This window comes from Triticum dicoccoides, chromosome 2A, assembly GCF_002162155.2.
Source record: "Triticum dicoccoides isolate Atlit2015 ecotype Zavitan chromosome 2A, WEW_v2.0, whole genome shotgun sequence".
In the NCBI taxonomy this organism is placed as follows: domain Eukaryota; kingdom Viridiplantae; phylum Streptophyta; class Magnoliopsida; order Poales; family Poaceae; genus Triticum; species Triticum dicoccoides.
The window spans coordinates 721,542,207-721,564,573 of NC_041382.1; the positions used below are offsets into that span (position 1 = coordinate 721,542,207).

Below are 22,367 nucleotides of genomic sequence, written 5' to 3' on the forward strand. Positions count from 1 at the left end.
CAACATAACTGGGTGATTATAAAGGTGCTCTACAGGTGCAAAAGGAGTTTTGCGGAGGCCAGGGGGCCAAACGTCGGAGACCCTGGTGTCTTGCCCTGGGCGAGACGCCGAGGCCCATGGCGTCTGGGCCAGACGCCAAGGATTGTGGCGTTTGGTCCTGGAGTCTGAGTGGGACTCTTGCCTTTCGGGCAAAACCGACTTTGAGGAGGCTTTTGCTCCAAGTTTCGACCCCAGGGCTCAACATATAAATAGAGGGGCAGGGCTAGCACCAAAGAAACATCAAGAAACACTAAGCCGTGTGCTGGCTACCCCGTTCCCTCTAGTTTATCCTCCGTCATAGTTTTCGTAGTGCTTAGGCGAAGCCCTGCGGAGATTGTTCTTCACCAACACCGTCATCACGCCGTCGTGCTGCCGGAACTCATCTACTACTTTGCCCCTCTTGCTGGATCGAGAAGGCGAGGACGTCACCGAGTCGATCGTGTGCAGAACTCGAAGGTGTCGTGCTTTTGGTACTTGGATCAGTCGGATCGTGAAGACGTACGACTACATCAACCGTGTCGATATAACGCTTCCGCGAACGGTCTACGAGGGTATGTAGACAACACTCTTCCCTCTCGTTTCTATGCATCACCATGATCCTGCGTGTGCGTAGGAATTTTTTGAAATTACTACGTTACCCAACACTTTGATAACTAGATGATGCCCCGCAGGTTGTTGCGTGAATATTTTGCAACATATTTCAATGTGATTCATTGTATGAATAATGAATAACTGAAGTAATAATATAAAAAGCTAAAACTGAAAATACATATAATTTATTATGTTTGATTACTATATAATTGTAATTTTTTTTATTAACAATAAATAGCATAGTAGAATGAAAATTCTTTTGGATGTTTGCATGTTGAGATGAGTCTTTTTTTCATGCATGTTTAATGATGAAGTGACATGCTTGCATGATGGGAGACATATGATAGTGGAGGTGGGCATTTTCTCATGCATGCTATGGGATGATGTGGCATGCTTGCATGTTGAGAGAAATAGTTAGTGGGGGCTAGCTATTTAGATATAAAAGATTTGGTATGTGGGTGGACCGGTGCTTGGGTATTGTCCTTACTTGGACAAGCATCCCACTTATGATTAACCTCTATTGCAAGCATCCGCAACTACAACAAAAGTATTAAAAGTATTAAGGTAAACCTAACCATAGCATGAAACATATGGATCCAAATCACCTCCTTGCGAAGCAACGCATAAACTAGGGTTTAAACTTCTGTCACTCTAGCAACCCATCATCTACTTATTACTTCCCAATGCCTTCCTCTAGGCCCAAATAATGATGAAGTGCCATGTATTCGACGTTCACATAACACCACTAGAGGAGAGACAACATACATCTCATCAAAATATCGAACGAATACCAAATTCACATGACTACTAATAGCAAGACTTCTCCCATGCCCTCAGGAACAAACATAACTACTCACAAAGCATAATCATGTTCATAATCAGAGGGGTATTAATATGCATATAGGATCTGAATATATGATTTTCCACCAAATAAACCAACTAGCATTAACTACAAGGAGTAATTAACACTACTAGCAACCTACTAGCACCAATCCCGGACTTGGAGACAAGAATTGGATACAAGAGATGAACTAGGGTTTTGAGAGGAGATGGTGCTGATGAAGATGTTGATGGAGATTGCCCTCTCCCGATGAGAGGAGCGTTGGTGATGACGATGGCGATGATTTCCCCCTCCCGGAGAGAAGTTTCCCCGGCAGAACAGCTCTGCCGGAGCCCTAGATTCGTTCCGCCAAGGCTCCGCCTCCTGGCGGCGGAGTTTCGTCCGAGAAGATGGCTTATGATTTTTTTCTCATCGAAAGACTTTATATAGCAGAAGATGGACATCGGAGGGCCACCAGGAGGCCCACGAGGTAGGGGGGCGCGCCCAGGGGGTAGGGCGCGCCCCCCACCCTCGTGGGCAGGGTGTGGCCCCCTGGTGAACTTCTTGCGCTCGGTATTTTTTATATATTTTGAAAATGTCTTTCGTGAAGTTTCAGAACTTTTGGAGCTGTGCAGAATAGGTCTCAAATATTTGCTCATTTTCCAGCCCAAAATCCCATCTGTCGGCATTCTCTCTCTTTATGTAAACCTTATAAAATAAAAGAAAATATGCATAAGTATTGTGACATAATGTGTAATAACAGCCCATAATGCAATAAATATTGATATAAAAGCATGATGCAAAATGGACGTATCACACCCTCACTTGTTGGATCAAGGAGAGGACACCGCCGAGCCGTACGTGTGCTAAACTCGAAGGTGCTGCACGTGCGGTACTTGGATCGGATTGGATCGCGACACGAGTACGACTACACCAACCATAGTCTCTAGATCGTTAACGCTTTCGGCGTACAAGGGTATGTAGACACCACTCCCCTCTCATAGCTTTACATCTCATCTTGGGTGTTTCATAGATTTTTTTTTTTGATTTTCATCTTTGTTCCCCTTCAAAAAGTTCCTCAAATATTCAACATGGCTCCTTCAGAATCTCTTCCCTATTCATCATCTTAATTGAGGCACTCGTAATTGGTATTGAATAAATAAAACATGTCCGCCTCCATTGCAACACATGGACAATTAGGTTGCTAATAATAATATATACTCCATACTTGACGAACAAAAAGAGAAATGTATATATTACTATATCATAATGGTTTTTTTCTCTTCTTGGGTTGAGATTTGTTTTAGCTTACAAATTATTATATTTTCAAATAATATTTTACAGACTCATTGTGAACACGAACAAGTTCTCACAAATATATTTTTTTGCAACTTTGAAGTATGCTTTTTGATTATTTTTTCTCTACTACTTCCTCCGTAAAGAAATATAAGAGTATTTAGATCACTGAAGCAGTGATCTAAACGCTTTTATATTTCTTTATAGAGGGAGTACTTATTTAAAACGAATGTAAGGTTTCGTCTTTTATTTTTGTTCCCACGACCCCTTCGTCCAATGTTTTCATCTAATAATCAATCATCTTAATTTATTTACCTTCTGAGCAAATTTCACTTTAATTTACTTTACCATATTTATATCTCGTTGCACGTGTGGGCATTGTCCTAGTACTTTTTTTGAAAAAACAGCGAGCCCGTCCTCAGTAACTTTGCATTCACGTATTGCCGTCTTAATTATTGACGAACGGGCGGGGGCTAAATCGAGCTGGGGTGTATCAGTACCTGGCCATGGGCCGGGCCGGGCCAGGCTTGGGCCAGGCCTTAAAAAGCCCATGGCAGAAAACTAAGGCCCGGGCCCTCCCATGCCCTATCACCAGGCCTACTATTCAAGCCCAAGCCCGGCCCATTTGGTAAAAAGCCTTAAAAAGCCCTTAGGGCTTAGGGCCATGGGCCGGGCCTCTTCCTTAAAATGCCAATATCCCAAGCCCAAGCCCGTCCAAGCCCTGCTGGTGGGCTAAAAACTCAGGCCCAAGCCCGTCCCATGGGCAAGCCCATTGGGCCTAGGCCCTGGATTTTAGGGCCGGGCCTGAGTGGGCCGACAGGGTTGGGCCGAAGATGGCCAAGACTAGGCGTATGCATGAGCTCTTTCCGTAATTTTCGTTTAACATGAGACGATCTTTTTTTTCGTTTGAGATGAGACGAGCACGAGACGATCTTAAAACCTAACACTTTTTTTGGAAGCTTCTTAAAACCTAACACCGGATTATTACTTCCAACTAGTAAGCGTGCACATGCAACGCACGTAATTCTTTAGCAAGGATGTATACAACTTTGTTTTCACAAGGTTACTTTAAAACCAACATTTCACAAATGATATGCTTTTTTATTGAGAACACATCTTATCTTGTTTCAGCATGCAAGGTTCCAGCAACAGATGTGCCTGGGTTAACTGTTAAAGTTGTGTAAATTCTCACTGCATTATCATACATTGTGTTATCTCTATAAGCTGGACATTAGTCTATAACCCATGTACTCTTTAATATATAAGCGTGCAAGTTACATTCAGAGTGAACATAGCCCAGCTGAACAAGAAAGGGGGCACTTAGCCTACCGAAAGAGTGCTATGTGTTTCAGCACTTATTGAATGCAAAAACCGTCTGCATAATTTGCAGACCATAGCACAAAACAAGATCAAATCTTTGAAAGGACTTAAATTTAGGAACGGATGGAGTATATTTTGCACTGCTGTTTTTAGAGAAGAATATAAAATAGGATTAAAGGAGACATGCAAGTAATGGAGCAGGGAAATGATCTTGTCCTATTCTATACAGCTTTGCATTGCAAGTGTAGACCGTACATAGTAGGAAAATGACCACAGTGCAAACACATATTCACAAAGGACACTAAACACATAATTCAAATACGTCGTTTGGATTAAAATATGCAAGTTCACATCATGATAGCCAACTTTCACTACAACTCTCTTTCAAATTGTTTGTCCTGTGATGTGGCAAAGATATTCTCATACGCTTGCAAGGATCATAAACCACCATGATTTCCCATCATCGATTAAAAAGTTCCTCTACAGTATTTGGTCATCCTGTGCACAAATCATATATATGTAAATCTCAAATGAATGATTGAGATGGAACTATAACATCAAAACTATAATTGTCGAATGATTGATAATGTGAATCGCACAATCAGAATAACAAAGGAGATAAAAAAAACATTCGACACTCGATACCCTTTAGGTACAAATGCCACCCGCTCATCACCCAAGTTCACAAGAACAGCTCCAATGTGTGACCAAACGCGACTCGGCTCCAGCCTGCAGGCATCCAAAGTGAGATGGTGTGACAGCTTCATGTTGCGGAAAGTAGTGGCTACTCTCGGGTGTAGTACACCCAAGTTAGCAAAAGATTGAAAAAATGTGATCAAACATTGTCCAAAAAATCTAAACTTTTGGGACATAAAACATTATCAGATGTGTGAGGTCCTTGCAAAATTTCATCTAAATATAACATCTGAGGAGCTCTCACCAAAAATAACAAAATCACTGCTCAAACAGTGCACAAAACTTTCAGCAGCGATTTTGTTTTTTTCGGTGAGAGCTCCTCGGATGTTATTTTTCGATGAAACTTGACACGAACCTCAAACATATGATAAAGTTTGATGTAGCAAAATTTCAGATTTTTTGGATTTCGTTTGATAAACTTTTTTCAAAGTTTTTGCTAACTCGGGTGTAGTACACCCGAGAGTAGAAAATCCAGTCTCTTCATGTTGCTGTAACTCTTCATAGTATACAACAAAATCTGATTCAAGCTTAACCACAACAATAGAAAACAATTGCTAGACAAAATATATCTTTTGCATAACCAGCAGGCACACCTCAAATTACCCAACTTTAATCAAAGTGATATATATGGTTCACGCTCAGCTCCCATAGCCATTCTTGTGCAGAAGAATGTTGGGCACATCACCTGGAAGGCACGGACATGCATGACTCACGGTAGTCTTGGTATATCAGTTTTTAATACTTTTGCATATAAACATCTTACTACAGTAAAGTGTGCTACCAAGTTATATTTGTATAGCTACAGAGGTTTCCGGTATACCTGAATATTTGCTTGGCCATTAGCATGTTTAGATGACGGAACATCTTCAATTAACTGTGCTAAGTCATGCTGAAAAAAAATTACAGGGATCCTGAAGGGAAGAACACTGAATATGTCGAAGATAAGAACACTGAAGACTTGGAAAATTTCCTATGATACAAAGTATTGTCCCAGGTTACATTGTCCATCTTGGTCAGATCCAGAAAAAACTTCACCATCATAGAAGTGTTTACTATAAAATTTAATTGTATATTATGAAAAATATTCATGTGCACACAATCGCCTATACAAACCGGGGACTTCCTTCGCCATAAGAACACTGAAGACAACGAAGAAACTGACTCCAATGCTGAAACTATTTCAGGGTCATTACAAAAAGGAAGAAAAGACTTGGAAAAAAATATTAGTGATTCGCACAAGGAGATGTGGAAACAGTAGCACACCTTCTGTTACACTTAAGTGCGCAGCAAACTGCTTCTGATAGAATATTGACAAATATGCAGGCATGTGCGTGCACCATGCTTGTTGTGCAGCAAATCCTAATGAGAATTATCGGTGGTATAATCCTATGCTACCTAGACAAAATGAGGAGCAAAATAATAATATTAAAAAATTGTCTTGCACTGAAACAAAAATCAATAGCTCACCCAAGAATGCTACCTGAATATGAGCATCTAAATCATGTTCATGCTTAACTACAAAAAGGATAATGCCAAGGAGGCGGAGATGCAAGATAAATTAACAACATCGGCAGTGAGTTGTGAAAGAAAGCCCTAGTGGATAACATCACCAATTACTTGTTTATAGTTTGGATCCTTTCCAATGTAGACATTAGCAATAATTTTCTATGATACCGTGCATATAGGCTAATAATTAAAATGCAAAATGTCAAGATTTGGAAAGTAAAAGGAATCTAATTAGAGTTTTCTGCGAGAGGATTGTTACCAATCAAACAATCAGGAGTATCGTGTTTTGGGTGCATCTCTGTTAGCAAGTGCAGACTCAAGATCGAGTGTTGCAGAAATGATTTCTTCAGTAATATCAGTGCCTTCTCAAATTACAGCAATCACACCTGCAAGAAATTTAGCAGTAAGCATGTTGGTTTCTAGCCACACTGAACATATAGAAACACAACACCATACTGATTCCTTTGGAGTTGTTGCCTCTGCAGCTTTATGTGCTCCCTTTCAGTGGTTCAACCTGGACAGGATTTGAACAAATGTCAGTGTTAAATCTAGCAAAAAACCGAAACAAAAAAAGATCATATATGGATGAACAAAGGCGTGGAATATATGAACACAGAGAGACTGAAATAGAGAGAGGGCTAGCTATATAGAGAAATCAATTAGGGGAACTCATCGAACATGTGGTGGGTATCCAGACGCTACATGGTGCAGTCCCTACCAGTGTGCCTCCCTGTAGGAACGGGCGCAGGGGCATTATGCATCCCTGGTGCGAGTTCGAGGAACAGATTTGCGGAGTCGATTGCCTAGCCGGAGAAATCCATCTTCACGGCCGAGCCCGGGGTGTCCCACGGCGTCGCTGATCGACGGAGAAGATAGACCCCGCCGCCGCCGACGCAATCTGAGCCCGCTGCCGACCGCCGCTTGTGCAGCCCACCTGGCCGAGATCAGCCGCCTCGATGCCCGGGCGCGCCGCCCCCTCCGACAACCGCCAGGCGCTCTCAGGAGAAGCGCCGCACACCAGCACCTCATCCACAATCCCGCGGCCGTGCTCCGCCTCCCTGTGCGCACCTCACCGCCCGCCGCGCCACCCGCCTCCACACCGGAGAGACCACCGCGTCGCCCGCATGACGCCACTCCCCCGCGCGTGGGAGGCCCGTCGGGGCGCACCGACTTCGCCCGCCGCCTACGACGGCCGGGCGCCGCCACCGCCGCCGGCGTCGACAGCCAGGGGAGCTCGGGGAGGGAGGCACTCACGGGGCTAGGGTTAGCGCCTTCAGAGCCGCCCACGCGAGCGGCACAGGAGGAAGGGGAAAAATCGGTCCTTGTCGATCCGGAAATTCAGGGTGTCGCACGCGAGGACCAGGACGCGGAGGACAAAAAGTGGCAGACCATCTGCTCGGCAGAACATTTGATCTCGGACGTTGATTTGGATGGCTCACTGTTGATGCAATATGGACAGTAGGATGAGTTTAAGTTGATTTGATTAGAGGGTTCTGATTATCCTGTGTACAATTTATTGTGTGGAGTTAGGGGAAATTATGTTTGTTCTTTTAATAGTAGTATAGATATAGATTAATAGTAGTATAGATATAGATATAGATGTGCCTGCAGACGACGACGACGACGACTATATAGCCGCCGATGCGGAGACATTGACAAGACTTTACGAGCCGATCATGGTCGCATCAAAGTTCGCCGTCGGCAAGGTACGAGATGAGGTGCACGCCGTCGCCACGTCGACCTTCGCACCGAGCAACGGCCACGCGCACGCAGATGGGGAAAGGGCAGATGCGATCGAGGCCTCGCTGAGCATCGACGTTGGGGCCGGCACTGGCAGGCACACCGGCGCGCTGGTTGGTGCGGCGGCGGAAGAGGAGGCGTCACAGAGCAATGTCTTCGACCCTGTCAACGTCTCGGCCGACAAACACGCACGCGCCTCGCCCGGCGTGGCGGCGAAAAAGAAGGTGCCGGCTGGTGCGGCGATGGAGGCGCGGACCAAAGCTCCCGACGCCATCGCCGCCGTGGAGGCCATCCTGGGTTACACCTTCGCGGACAAGGCCCTGGTAGAGGCGGCACTCACGCACGGCTCCTTCAGCAGGTTGCGGGCCGGCGGCGCGGGCGCGACGTACGAGCGGCTCGAGTTCCTGGGCGACCGCGCCATCAACGTGGTGGTGGCGAGCCACCTGTACAGTGCGCACCCGGCGCTGCGCCCGGGCCCGCTCACCCGCCTCCACAGCCTCAACGTCGACCGCGAGAAGCTCGCTCGCGCCGCCGTCGCGCACGGCCTCCATCTCTTCCTCCGCCACGCGACGCCCTTCCTCAAGCAGCACGCCAAGGACTTCGCGGCGGAAATCGCCGCCTACCCGGTCCACTCCAACGGGCAAGTCAGGGCGCCCAAGTGCCTCTCCGACATCGTCGAGTCGCTCATCGGTGCCGTGTTCGTCGACTCCGACGGCGACAACGAGCAGGTCTGGCGGGCGTTCAGGCGTCTTGCAGACCCGCTGATCGGGCCGGAGATGGTGGGGAAGCAGCCGATGATGGAATTCAACGAGCTATGCCGGGGCAAGATGCAGGCCAAGATCGTGAACAAAGACTGGGCCAAGAGCCACACTGTGAAGGTGGTCATCGACGGGGAGACGGTGGCGGTCGCGACATACGGCAAGAACAAGCACGCCGCGCGGAACCGGGCCGTCAAGTCGGCGCTGGACATTATCAAAGCTAGGAAGGAGAAGGACTCGATGGACACACTTACGTCGGCGCCGCATGATAAAGACAACAAGTCGGTGGGCGACCATTGCCCTCCGACGAATGAGCAGCCGGTGCTTCTGAGGAAGAGGACGGCGATGACAGAGGCTAGACAAGAGTGGAAGCCGCCAACCTTGGAGGAATTGCTCAATCGAGTCTTTAATTTCACTGGATAATTGCTCATGCGTTGCACGTGGACATACATATTTTAGAGGATCAACATCAATCGTGTTTGACATATATCTTGCATCCATCATATTCTAGATTTTGTTAAGATTTGATTTCATTATGGGTAGAGTAAGGTAATGAAAGTTTTGAATTAGTTGATATTTCGGTAAATGAGTATGAATAGGAGAACACAAGGAAAGTTTTGGTTTAATTAACATTTTGAAAGATTTTATTTGATATGATTGAGTTAGTGCAAAACATGATTTTGATAGGGTGTGTCTAGGGCACATCTAGATGTGCTCTAGTTATTGCACATCTAAATGAGTGAATCAAGTATAAAGAGGAAAAGAAAAAAGAAAAAGAAAAATATCCACACGAATCTCAACGCAAGATCAATGACATAGGACTTAGATGTGCAATACTTATGGCACATCTAGATGTGCTTTAGCAAAACTGATTTTGATAAGATTTGATTGAGTTGATGTAGAACTTAGTTTTCAAGAAAAGTACAGATTCAGTTTAGATTATTCTAAACCAAAGAAAGGGGAGGCGGCGAAACCAAATTTGGTTTGGTTTGATTATATGAGTAGGGGAAAGCAAAGAAAGTTTTCATTTAGTTCAGGTTTTGATATGATTTGGGTATGGATAGGGAAGGAAAGGAAAGTTTGATATAGTTCATGTTTTGAGAATATTTGATTTGATTTGATTGAGTTATTAATGTAGGACATGGTTTGATAAGATTCAGTTGAGTTAATGCTGAACATGATTTTTAAGTAACTAGCAAAAATACCCGTGTGTTGCAGCGAGAGAAAATTTAACTTCCCTAGCATAGACTAAAATATAAACCATTATTTAATTTATGATCCACGACAATTATTCCCAAGATGAAAAAGAATTATGCTTTCAATCATACAGTCTTTGCAAAATGATCATAGTTCAGTTTGCCGCTTCATAGTTTCATTCTCACCTCCATGCCACAATCAAATGGGAAGAACGAAAAGATTGTTTCGGAATAAGCCCATCTTGGCCGACTTAGGGGAGAAATAGAAACATATTATTTTTCGCCCCTCCACAATTGAATCGAAGAAAAAAAAGAGTGGAGCAGCCTAGCTTAGCCCACGTGTCTGAGAAATATAAACGGTGTGTGGTACATTCGTATATAGATGACGGCCGAAACTATAATTGGACGGAAGAATCCTTCCTTCCTTTAATATTAATATATAATAATTAGTATACATAAAATAGGATTAGGGCAAAAAAGTGACAGGAATTTTAAATCGGGGAAAATTTTCGAGGACCTCATCGAGGAGATGACGGAGTTTGCAACATCTGGTTCATGACCATGGAGGGCACGGATCATGTTGCGTGCAGCCAACAACAAAAATTAAACCATCAACAAAATATAGGAGGTTGACGGCATCTCGATGAATATTGTTGTCAGTAATTGGAGAATTTTCGTACAGAGCACGATGATTATTTTTTGAATGGATGAACATTTTTTATAACTCGTGAACATTTTTTTAAATAGGTACACATTTTTGGAATGGGAGAACATTTTTTGAAATTAATGAACATTTTTATTTGACAAAGATTATTTTTTAATGCATGAATATTTTAAATCAGCGAACATTTTTTGAATCGATAAACTTTTTTCTGAAATTCACGATCATTTTTTATTTTTGTGAACATTTTTTTAAAAATTCATGAACATGTTTTGAATTTGCAGAACTTTTGTTAAAATTCATAAACATTTTGCTACTTATGAGACATTTTTCAAAATTCAAAATTTATTTTAGAACTTTTCTGAAATCGCAAATTATTTAAAGAAGAAAAAAGGGGAAGTTCCTCCCTGCTAATGGGCCGGCCCAATAGGGCGCGCGGGAGGGTAGCATATAACATAATATTCCTCTATCCTGTTAAAAACGTTGTGGGTAGATGGGAATGTATCTGGTGCACCCGCACTTGTGGTGCTACCGGTGCACCGGATGCCATAGAATATTTTTTAAAATCTGAAAAAAAATTCTACCATGTTAACACAACATCAATGTATGATGTCACAAAATTTCGGATAAAAATTTGAAATGTTTTTTGAGATACAAAAATAACAAATTTGACACCAGTGTGATAATGGGCCAAATCTAAAGCCCAAGTTATGTTGTGTACTATTCAGTGTTGAATTTATCATTTTTGTTTTCCGAGTTATGTTTAGAATTTTGACTTGAAATTTTGTTACAACCTACATTAATGTTGTATGACTATGCTAATTTTTTTCAGAATTTTTTGAACATTTTAAAAGCACAATATGAGTCTGGTGCACCGGTAGCACCACAAGCTCCGGTGCACCAGATATTTCCCCGTGGGTAGATAGATTGGTTGTTGTGTTGTGGCTGAAAATAAGAGGGCTGGGGTTCGAGTCCCAGCAAAAGCATTTTTTTACTTTTAACATAAAACGGCAACGGACGGACGGACAAGATAGTGGGAAAACAATCCGTCCTTTAATATTATTAGGTATTAGGTATAAGTATAGATAGATAGATAGATAGATAGATATAGATATAGATATAGAAGTATCAATTTAGTTTGGATTGTTCAAAACCATGGAGGGGAGGAGAGGAGCGAAACCAAATTCGATGACGTTCAAACAGCAACTCTCCTTTGATAATAGAGAAGATTAGATGATCCGTTACATCCATGGTACAAGAACCCATTATTAGAAAAAAGTTATTTAATTATTGTAGTAATGTATGGTATTGGTAGCCCCAATGAAATGAAACAATAAGCACTATCGTGCCATTCATATAACATATAATCAAAGGCCACTACTAAGTGCCGACACTTTCGGCCGGTCGCCTGCCAGCCGCGTGATATAAGTCATGTGGGTCACACGATTCTTGTGTCATCCTTGTTTTACAACTGTTTCGCAGGCAAAAAAAACAAGCAAAACTGCCCCCGACCTCGTCAAACTGCCGCAAATCTGGGCTCGCGCGTGTTCCTCGCCGCCGCCTGCTTCCAGCACGTAGTGCGCCCTTATCGGCGCCGCACTTTTAGGCTCCACCATGCGTCGCTGAATCCGGTTGTAGCGCTTCGTGGCCCTCGCCGAGCTAGCACTATGCTGCTGGCGAGCTCGTTGCTCCACGCTGCCCCGGTCGCAGCACCCGCCATCGAGCCGGACGTACTCCATGGATCATCACCGTCCTGCTCCATTAAATGCATGCAGCAAAAAAGCTCATTAGTCCCAGCAAAAAAATTGTTAGCCGTCGCGGGTCAGAGCTGGGACATGAATGGTTGAAGCTTTCTTCATCCCCGGTTGTAGCTTTTGTCATCGACAGTTACAACTTTTCATCGTCATTCATAACTTGTGTGATCTATGGTTAAAGCTTTTCTCGTCACCGCTTGAAGCTTTTCCCATCACCGTTTCTAGCAAAAAAAAGCATTGTAGCATTTTCTTCTCCCCCACCCCAGTCATCGGTGGCAACTTTTTCGCCGCGGGTTGCAGCTTTTCATGTCGCCAATCGCAGCTTTCGCCATGCCGACTATAGCATTTGCGATCACCGGTATTGCTTTCCCCAGGTTGCCATTGCAACTTCCCAACGCCGATGAACGCTTCTGCCATCACCGATTGCAGCACCCTATGATGCCGCTTCCTGCAAATGTGCAGCTCGTGATCACCGCCGATGTAGCTCGTGGTCACCGCCAATGCACCCCATGACGTCAGTTGAAGCTGTTCTGTTTGTTGGTTGTAACTTTTCCCCTAGCCGGTTCCATCTTTTTTCGTGGCAGCAGCTTCCGCAATTCTCCGACGCAACAAAAATACTAGCCGGTCCCAGCAAAAATTCTTGCCGGTTGTAGCCCCGTGTTATGCCGGTTGAAGCACATCGGCTCGCTGCCTGTGCCATACAGCGTTCACGCTCCAGTCATCTACGGGTGCCCCTGTTTTGCAACTGCCAGCGGTCATCGTTCCCAGCTCCGGCGGGTGCTGGTCATCGTGTGCCCCCTGTTTTAGGATCTCCGGCTGACGGCCATGTCGTCCATAGCAAGGAGCAGCGCGAGGTGTGCGGGATGGGCACTGGATAGAGAGATTTGTGGAGGGGAAGACGAGACAGAGGTGGGAGAAGATAAGGCAAATCCGTCATTGTGTGGGCCTCCCCAGGGCCCCGCATGGGTGCAACCAATCAGGCGTGTGCGAGCGGGAGCGTCTGGCCGAGTGTTCCGCCGGCGCTCCGTTCCCAAACGTTTTCCATAATCAAATGAGAAACAAAATATATTTTTAGATAGCCCTTCTATATATTCAAAGTTAAGCTACCTTGGAGCATAAATTGATGCGTGCCTTAAAATTTTAAAGTTGTACTTCAATGTGGAATGTAAATAGGGCAAATCAAATAAAAGTATGCCTATCCTATTCGACAACAAAGAAAAAATAAAAGCAGCCAACCAAAAAATTAGTCTTGATGCGGTGGAAGCTATATTCTGACAAGCAACCATCAAAGTAGAACAAATTAAGATTTTTATGGGTAGAAACATAACATAGTACTCCCTCTGTTTCTTTTAGTTTGCAAGTAAAATTTGGTCAAAATTAAACTTTGTACAGTTTGAGTTTGACTGAGTTTGTAGAAAGAAAATATCAACATTTATAATACTAAAAGTATATTTTATTACTGATTTCATATTGTGAAAGTTGATATATTTTTCTATAAACCTAGTCAAAGTTGATAAAGTTTGACTTTGACCAAATTTTGTATGCAAACTAAAAAAACAGATGGAATACTACCTTTGTAAAACCAATTCAAACGAGATGGGCGCTTAGTAGTACCCTATACCTGTTCGACACTAATAAGAAAGCGTTGTATGTGTATATCATTGCCTTTATCATTATTTGTAAAAAGAAGATTATTGTCTAATTAATCATGAAAATTGGGCGAAAATCATGTAACTTTTTTTGGAGACAACGAAAAATCGTATAACTAGAGCCAAGCTCACATAAAACCTCAAACACTTGGGCTGAAGCCCACGACAAACATAAACATGAGACGTCCAACCAAATACACACACAAATCAAAAGGAACCCATACCGCCAAACTAGCCATCTATCCACTACCACCAAAAAGAGAAGTTGTGACTTCTATGGAAGAAGCAGCCCTGAAACACTCCCACAGAGGTGAAGAAGTCAACACTCCATCAGAGGCAGCGTCCAAAGCAACGCTTGATATGTCGACGATCAACATCAAGGACAACCTTGCTGCTCCACGACGCAAGGCGAAGTCCAACAATGCTGCCAAAGCCTTAAGCTGACGGAAGCGGATCCTCTAACATCCTCAAAGGATGTCACGAAGCTACAATGAAGTGCGTGTGTAAAGCGAAGAAGGGATGTCAGGTTACTATAGCAACTACTGTGTGGATTTATTGTAGCATGTAAAAAATAAATTAAAAAATAATTTTATTGCACCATAATTTTGTTTGTATGTAATTTTTGTAAATGTATACAATAGATTTGCAATTTGCAAATTAATTATAATCATTTTAGGCTTAACCATATGGATGCGAAAAAGGGATGTCACGGTTATTGTAGCTTACGTGACATCCCTTGAGGATGTTAGAGGATCTGGTTCCTACGCTGACACCCCTACTTCCAACCACCATATGCTTGTGCGTAGCCCACCGACACCACTTTATGCCGCCCTGACATACCACCACCCATCCTCGAGCTGCAACACCGCACAAGCAGTGACAAAGCCAGGAAATATAAGCGAGGGGAGCCGAGTATTCTTAATTCTTATTGGGGAGGGCCAGACCACTAAATTACACTATTTAGCTTGCTACGTAATAATCATCTATTCACATGTATAGTAGCCCTAACTCAGTGTTGTTAGGAGGGGCCAGTCCCCTGCCGATCCCCCACTGTCTCCACCACTGTGCACGACTCAGTTACCCGCAGTCCAAGCTACATAAGACCACGACCCTCAGACCATGGCGGTCGCACCACTTTTAGTGCCATCGCTCGACGTGTCGTCTGGCCGTTCCTGCTGGGATGTTTCGACGAGACACAACCTCACAGCCCTCGCTGCTCACGGTCACCACCCAAACCGTGCCGAGCAGAAGCCCTGCCCCATGGAGTTGTTCTCACGCGACAAATCCAAGACCGCTGCCTCGGTGCACATCAAACATCCCAGGCCGCTATCCTGACGCCCACCGACCATGACCGTAGAGGAAACCCACGCAACAACCACAAGTTGCCTCTCCAAAACGACGCCTTCAAGAAGGTCACGACGTAGACGTCGTCATGACCCACTGCAGAAAAAATGGTTCTTGCCCGACCAGCTTGTCTTAAACGAGTACTAATGAATCAAAAGCTTTAGAGGCACGACTTGACCTGCGAGAATTAAGAAAAGAACAAGTTGATCGTGAGAAAGAGACGGGAGATACAGCAGGTCGCCATCGCTCACTGAATGATTGCAGTAGTAGCTCCATTGCTCGCATCTTGTTCCACCTCTCATCTCGCTCTCCCCTCGCCCACCACCACCAGCCGCCACCGCTGCCACCGATGAAGCTCCAACCATCGCCCAATATGCCGTGTACAGCTCCGTCCCTGGCATGAATCAGTTTCACAACCCGGTTCAGTCTTGCTCTCGTCCACTGCAGATCAAGCTGCTCCCTCGACTCCGCTGCAGATCCCGTAGTTTCCATCAGGTACTCTGTTCTGAGCCAGAGAGTTCAATCACACGTACAGTAGTAGTTTCTCGTAATCCCACGGCTTCATGTCTTCCAAATAAGCTTTAGCTTTGGATGCTTGCCTGCAGTTTTGCTAGAGAAAAGGTTTCGCCTGTCATGCGTTCGACAGATTGTCCCACCGCCAACTAGAGGCCGAGACCGGCTGCCAAAATGGTCAATCTTATTGTACTACTAGTAGTATGCACAGTAGAGTGATCTCACCCTGTTCTTGCCTCTAGTGAATCTTGTGCATCTTAAAAGTCGAAGCTCTTAACTGCGCCTGCTTATGTGTCCTTGCCTGCATAGTCTGATGTTCGACTTCTCTCTTCTTATGCTGCAGAATTGATCGCACTGGTCGTTCATTCGGCATGTAAGCGCCGTCCTGCTCCATAGGCCACACACTACAAGTCTCTACAAGGTGAGTATTGGTTAGCTGATGATGTGAACCACCGGCATCAAAAGTTACCCTTTCGAAAGATAACTCTTGCCCTCTAGTTTATCAAATGTGATAAATTGGATCGGAGGGAATAGACAAATGGGTTAATTGGATTCATGCCACTACAGCTTTCATGACTTGGAAATATGCCATTACAAAAACCAAACTTGGAAATATGCCACTACAACTTTCCTATACCTCTACATATGCCATTTTCTTCAATACGTGACCAAATACTGCCCATATACCTGACTGATGCTCTGCCCAAATTATCCCCTCCTCTGCTGCCTACTCTCTCTCCTCGGCCTCGCCTACCCAACGCCGCCGCGAGCTCCGCTCAGCCTAGATGCGCACGCACCACTCGCCAGCTAGCTAGATGTACCTCACCGACAAGCATGAGCCAAGGGGCCAAGGGGTATAAACTACTTTTTGTTCATGCATGAGCTAATTCGGTTAATTCTAGATGGTTTTTCTACTCTGTCATGTAACATGCACTATCTTTGCTGAACAGCTCAAATGGCCGAGGCTGTACTTCTTGCTGTGACGAAGATTGGTTGCATTTTAGGAGATGAAGTCATCAAGGCCATCATATCTGAGCTCTCCGTAAAAGTTACTAATCTGAAGGAACTGCCGGTAAAGGTTGAGCAAATAAGAAAGCAACTGACTATGATGAGTAATGTAATAATGCAGATAGATACTGTATACCTCATTGACAAAGGTGTCAAGAATTGGATTGGGGAAGTCCGCAACGACGTGGCCTACCATGTTGAAGATGTAATGGATAAATATTCATACCATGTACTTAAACATAAGGAACAAAGTCGCCTGAAGAAAATATTTAAAGGAAAAGATTATGCAGTTTTCAGTCAAATTGCGGATGAGGTAGTTGTGGTAGAGGAGGAGATTGAGCAAGTTATAAAGTTGAAAGAACGGTGGTTGCAACCCTTCCAGCTTGTCCCTGACCCACTTACTGAGATGGAAAGACGGTGGTCCCAGGACAGCTTCCCTGAATTTGTCAAAGATCAAGATCTAGTAGGAATTGAAGAAAACAGGATATTGCTGACCAGATGGCTGGACACCGAAGAGACGGAGAACAATGTGATAACAGTATCAGGCATGGGCGGGTTAATTTCTTGATTTGGAAGCTGATCGTGCGGTAGACATGATCCGGCACATTGCTGCTGTTAAACCTATGAACGACTCGGAGATAGATGCGCTTGGGGTTAGGGTTCTTGATGGCTTGTGTGCCGATCTTGACCCTGCACTACACGAGACGGAGGAGGACACCATTCCTGAGGTGTCTCTTCATGTAGACGAGCCCGAGGCACTAGAAGCAGAGAATGACTGTGCTGATCGGGCTGATGGTCTCCCTAAGCCAAAACGGACGTGGAAACGGAAGGTTTATCCCGTCTCGGCAGCACGTAGGAGTGCTAGGATCCGCACTGCAAAAAAATTTCATGATGAATTATGAGAGGCATTTTCTGGAATAGCAGAGGTCTTAGGGACTTGGCTAAAAGAAGATTTCTAGCAGAGGCTTCTCTCGAACATCATTTGGATTTTATTGCATTGTCGGAAACCGGAAGAAGCAACTTCACTTCACAATTTCTTGCCACTTTGTCCGGGGGGGTAGATTTTGACTGGCATTGCCTCCCCCCTCGAGGAAGATCCGGTGGGGTTTTACTTGGGGTTAAGTGCGAAACGTTGGAAGTTCGGAGTGTAGTTTTGGGGGATTTTGCTGTCAAGTTTCGAGTTAGAACTAAGGCAGATGGGTTTGATTGGGCTTTGGTGGCGGTGTACGGAGCTGCGCAACCAGATCTCAAGCGAGACTTTTTGGCGGATTTGGTTCGTATTTGTGGTAAGGAACAGCTCCCCCTCTTAGTAGGGGGGGATTTCAACATTATCCATTGGCAGCATGTTGTCTTCAAGACAAAAATTAGATGTTTATAAACAAACGTACAATCAGCTTGGACACGAGTTGTCAAACAATGATCATGTCCGAGCAATTTTAAATCTGAGCTACCATGACCTTTCAGACGATCTCAGAAACTGCTTCTTGTACTGCAGTCTCTTCCCTGAAGACTACCCCATGTCACGTGACAGCCTTGTGAGGCTGTGGGTTGCAGAAGGCTTTGTGCCGAGTAAGGGAAAGAACACGCCAGAGATGGTAGCTGAGGGAAATCTCATGGAGCTGGTCCACCGCAATATGCTTGAGGTGGTGGAGTATGATGAGCTTGGCAGGGTCAGCTTCTGTAAGATGCATGATATTATGCGTGAACTGGCTAGTTCTGTTGCTAAAGAAGAGAGATTTGCTTCAACAGATGATTACGACACGATGATGGATATTCGTCGTCTGTCATCATGTGAATGGAAAGAGGACACTGCACGGAAAGCTGAACTTTCACATCTTCGAACAGTAGTGTCAGTAATTCCATCCTCGCCTGACATGCTATCATCAATTTTATCTGCATCGAACTACCTTACTGTTCTTGAGCTGCAAGACTCTGAAATAACTGAAGTGCCAAAATCGATTGGGTCTCAGTTCAATCTGCGTTACATCGGGTTACGGCGCACCAAGGTCAAGGCACTTCCGGACTCTATTGAGCATTTGTCTCGCCTCCACACCCTCGACATCAAGCAAACCAAAATAGAGAAGCTACCACGAGGGCTTTTCAAGATCAAGAAGCTGCAGCATCTTTTCGCCGATAGATATGTTGATGAGAAGCAGGTGGAGTTTCGGTACTTTAATGGAATGCAAGCACCTAAAGAGCTGTCGAACTTGCAAGAACTGCAAACTCTTGAGACCGTGGAATCCAGCAATGACCTGGCCGAACAGCTGCAGAAATTGATGCAACTAAGAAGTCTGTGGATTGATAACATTAGTGCCGCTGAGTGTGCAAATCTGTTTGTTACCCTTTCAAATATGCCGCTTCTTTCAAGCTTGCTTCTTTGTGCAAGGGATGAGAATGAGGCACTTTGCTTTCAGGCTCTCCAGCCAAGGTCTACAGATCTACACAAGTTGATTATCAGAGGGAAATGGGCCAAGGGGACACTAAATTGCCCGATATTTCTGAAGCATGGGACACATCTCAAGTATCTAGCTCTAAGCTGGTGTCACCTTGTGGAAGATCCACTGGAGATACTTGCGCGGCACATGCCGAACCTCACGTATCTGAGACTTAACAACATGCATGGTGCAAATACTCTGGCTCTTTCTGCAAATTCCTTTCCAAACCTGAAGACACTTATCTTAACGTGCATGCATGATGTCAGTGAGCTAAACATCAGTGACGGCGCTCTTCCATGCGTTGAAGGTCTGTATATCATCTCGCTACCGAAGCTTGACAAGGTCCCTCAAGGCATTGAATCCCTTCGCGCCCTTAAGAAGCTCACGCTGCAGTGCTTGCACAAGGATTTCAGAAGTCAATGGGACACCAACGGAATGCATCAGAAGAACTGCATGTTCCAGAGGTTCGTGTCTAGATGCAGCAGGTCGGTTCTACCTGCAATGTTTGTCTTGGATGGTGCATCTGTCATTCACAGTCGTGTGGTACATTTAATCATTCCAGTAAAATTTGTGATTATTCATACCATCAGCAACATTTTACGGTGCTTATATGTGTAACATATTTACTCAAAGTTTGGTTTCCATTGCCTTCTAGTGGCCCCCATCTGGTTTTATGTTGTTACAGTCATATGTGCTAGTACTGATTTCATGTAATGATATGTATCATTCTTATAGAACACCTTCTGTGAATAATCCTGTCAAACATTTCATCTTATATGTGGATATATCTTGATCTTTGTCACTGTATGACCCTATGGTTTGATTCACCAAGAGGTATTGCACTGTCATTTCAGCAGCTGATGCATGTGTGTGTTTTCCTGATTAGGTGCTCAAATTTCAGATTAACAAGATCTAGAGTTAGTATCATTTTTTAGCAGCACTTATGTGTCTTCCACGGGAGTTTGGGTCCTCCTGTTTGAAGGAGACAGACTGGTATCATTTTGGTTCATCTTGATATGATGTCGGATACTTTAGGGAGAAGTAACACAAAGTGGTATATGCATTTTATGAACATGTCCTCTATGTTGACAATATGATGCGGAAAACGGTTTTCCTGGACATGAATACCTCATCTTGTGAGATTAATTGATATCAGGGGAAATTGCAGTCGGAAATGTCAATGTGGGTATGTTGTTTCCTGCCCCGGTTAAGTCCCTGCTTCAGAGGCCAAGAGCCAGAGCTTGGTCGAAGTAGAGCAAGTGTGTTTTGCTGCCATATTTTAGAGGATACAAGGATCGAAAACTTGCAATAGCAATGCAATATCTGTCTTTTCATGACAGTTATGGTGGTCTGCATTTGATCATCTTGGTATTGTTTGAGTAAATCGGTTGAATTACACGAAACCGTGTGGCACAGTTAGTGGTTGGGGACAGTTATTCGCAACACCTGGTGAACCGAACCGAACCTATTAATCCACACCCTTTCTTGCTCTTTTGCCTTTCTTCTTTGGATGATAGGGTAGCTTGCAGTTTTGTTCATGCTGCAGTCAGTGGCTACTCACATGTTGCATTGATCCACAGCAGAACAGCCTGCATGCAGTTGGCTCCGGCCACTGCCGACGTCTGCGATTTTTCTTCAGCTTGTAAGTTATGTACCATAGTACCAGTGCCAACGGGGCGACCGCCGTTCCCACTCCAACTGAGTATCATTAGAACTTTGCCAGACGCGTGAAGTGGTCGTTCGACCGAAAACCCGCATTATGGCCAGCGCACGGCCTGTCGTCGGCCACCACGACCGCTGAAACCGAGAGAAGCAAAATCAAGCATCAGCTACAGCTAGTATAACAAGAAGCCAAAACTCATGTTGTATCCCTACCTGAACCCGCCATAAGGAGAACCACAAGCAGAAGCTAGTTAAGTTGATAAGTCAGGGGGCTATTGCCCCCCCCTGCTCCTCCCCAATTGTATATCTTCGACATTTTTTTATGTTTCAGCATTTAAATAGTAAGAAAAGGACACATTTCAATCTCGAATTAATCACTCGGTTTGAATTATAACCCTTATCTTCGAAACCGGGCGTATTGCACCCTCCACTTACCACAACGTTTAAAAGACAACCCTAGTACCGTTTTTGGGCTGGTCAACCAGTCTTGACTAAAGCCAAAGCTGACTGGTGGGTCAGAGCAGCTCGGGGCTGGAGATGGCTTGGGGGTGCAGCGCGTGCGGCCGGTCTACGGTCATCGCCGGCGGCGGTGGGCCTTGGCGATGGAGGAGTCCCAGGCAGCGGCGACAGGGGACTGGGGGTCGGGCTCGGAGTTGACTCAATCGTGATGAGAGAGAGGGGTGGGTTTAGATACTGCTTCACGTGAACCGGTTTAGCCCAGGCATGCGCATCTACTTTTATTTGGTCTATGCTGGTGGAGTGAGATGGTTGGGTGCCCTTGAAGACGCATGTGTTACGATTTCCAGATTGTCCAAGCTGTAAGCGCGATGATAGAGCACACACCAATCTACGGACTGGTTGGTGACGTGTGAGAAGCAGCAACCCACTAGTCGATGAACCCAACAGTGCCGCCGGGTGAAGCAATGGTGAGGCGCCACCAGTATAATATCTCGTGCCAAACAATACGAGAAGCAACACATCCAGAGACTAGATGGTTGATGGTTTCGTCCTCTTGGTCAGATAGGATGCAAGACTAAATGTGAGGTAGTCCATGGTGAGCAAGCCTCTCAGCTGTCCAACACCTGTCTAGGCTCACTAGATAGAGGAAGAACTTGACGCTCAGGGGAGCCCAAGGGTTCCATATGAATTGTTAGTGAGGCGTCATAGTGGAGCCATGAAACAATGCAAGGTAGCAAGACTTGACAGTGCAGGAAGTGTTGTCTGTCCATCTTCATTAGATGTTGTCAGAAGTTAGGGATAGAAAGTAGCCTCGTAGGCGTCACCAAATGTCGACGTATTGGACCCTAGCAGCCTGGCGGACCCATGCCACCATTGATGTCTTGAATCCACACTAGGCGGTGCTTGCACTGCCGCTTCAG

General features: G+C 44.8%; 1 long non-coding RNA gene and 1 pseudogene across 7 annotated transcripts; one reads left to right on the plus strand and one right to left on the minus strand.

Annotated features, from left to right (window-relative positions):
• Positions 1–4,235: 4,235 nt before the first annotated feature.
• On the minus strand, positions 4,236–7,607 carry LOC119356597. Of its 7 annotated transcripts, none has more exons than XR_005171986.1 (4): positions 6,987–7,605; positions 6,725–6,782; positions 4,712–6,654; positions 4,236–4,564 (listed from the first exon to the last, which is right to left on the minus strand). It is a non-coding gene; the product is annotated as an uncharacterized LOC119356597 (long non-coding RNA). The 7 variants fall into 7 exon arrangements; XR_005171990.1 differs by having other exon boundaries at positions 4,260–5,931; positions 6,026–6,654; positions 6,987–7,607; XR_005171989.1 differs by having other exon boundaries at positions 4,260–5,937; positions 6,026–6,654; positions 6,987–7,607.
• An 8,060-nt stretch (positions 7,608–15,667) lies between these two features.
• On the plus strand, positions 15,668–19,934 carry LOC119356598 (annotated as a pseudogene).
• The last annotated feature ends 2,433 nt before the right edge of the window (positions 19,935–22,367 follow it).